A 608-nucleotide genomic window follows, 5' to 3' on the forward strand; every position below is an offset into this window, starting at 1 on the left:
TTTCTGTTTGGATCATCTATACATTGTTGAAAGGAGGGTATTGAAGTTCCCTACTATTATTATATTGTTGTCTATACTACCATCATACCTGTTCATATTTGGAAGTTCTCAGATATTAATTCCTTAAATAATCTCTAGGAGAGAAACATGAGGTGCTCTTGGAGCAGAAGGAAGTAGGAAATTACTTCTTTGGGGGGATAAATCAGATAAATCTGGGAAGGCTTTTGCAACAAGTATGGTCCCTGATCTGGATCTTAAACCATAAGTGAGATTTTTGAACTTATGACTGTAGAAAGGAAATTCAGAGATGGGGCTGGGGTAATACCCACTATGGACCCCTATAGCTCTAGATATCTATGCGTGTTTAGCTCCAGGTTCTTTCTTTTCCCCATGTTTATGTCCTACCTCTTCTGATTAGATTTGAAACTTCTCAAGTATTTCTAATTCTTGTTCCTAACACTTGCTCAATAAACATTTGTAATCATAATGACTGAATCCTTCTGCAGTTTTATGATGTGTCATAGAAATATGATGTGTCAATATTTAATCTGTGTCATATCTAACCTTTGGAGGGAAAAGCTTTTATAACCAGTTGGTATCACATGAGA

Source organism: Myotis davidii, unplaced genomic scaffold, assembly GCF_000327345.1.
Source record: "Myotis davidii unplaced genomic scaffold, ASM32734v1 scaffold53, whole genome shotgun sequence".
Lineage (NCBI taxonomy): Eukaryota > Metazoa > Chordata > Mammalia > Chiroptera > Vespertilionidae > Myotis > Myotis davidii.